This window comes from Seriola lalandi, unplaced genomic scaffold, assembly GCF_002814215.2.
Source record: "Seriola lalandi dorsalis isolate HSWRI2012SDOR001 ecotype SW California unplaced genomic scaffold, Sedor1 jcf7180002054953, whole genome shotgun sequence".
In the NCBI taxonomy this organism is placed as follows: Eukaryota; Metazoa; Chordata; class Actinopteri; order Carangiformes; family Carangidae; genus Seriola; species Seriola lalandi.
Window position 1 is genome coordinate 2,377,948 of NW_019525504.1, and position 713 is coordinate 2,378,660.

Sequence of the window (713 nt, forward strand, 5' to 3'; positions counted from 1 at the left end):
TCATAGCACCCCTTTCGGGATCAAGACGCACGTTTTGATGTATATATTACCGGGGTTTTCTCAAAGCTGCGGGACAAGTTACGCGCCAAAATTTGGCGGAAGAATAATAAACCCGAAACAGAATATTAATAGATGCCTTGGAGCTGAGCACCCGTGGCACTAATAATGCAGGGTTGGAGCACCACGACTACATGCACTTATGTAGCCATGGTGACCAAACAATAATCGACATGGTACACTAATGCAAAGCTAATCAATAGGCTGCCTCATGCAAACTGTTTTCCATATCACAGGTCTAATCTGCCTCCTCAGATGTGCAAGATAAGGGCAGTTGTTTTACAGACAGACAATCTAGAAAAAGGAGTATTCTGCTGATTATAATTTCTGACAAATGAATGATGATGATTATTTTTAATGTTTATTTTTTGTTTGTATGAAATCTTGATTTGACTCAAAAACTGCAACATATCTTTGATTTATTGTTATTTTGATTCCAGGCACCTCTTTCCATCGTTTAGAAAAAAAAGAAACTGGCAAAAGCTTAAAAAGCAACAACCAAGCGACATTCTCTAAAAGAAAGAACTTGTTACAGTTCCAAAGTTATTTAAAATAATTAAGCAAGAAATAGAATAGTGACAGCTGCTCTGTTGTTTGTGGCCAAACATGATAACAATATATACTAGAAATAAAACTCAAGGCCCAAAGGGTTATGT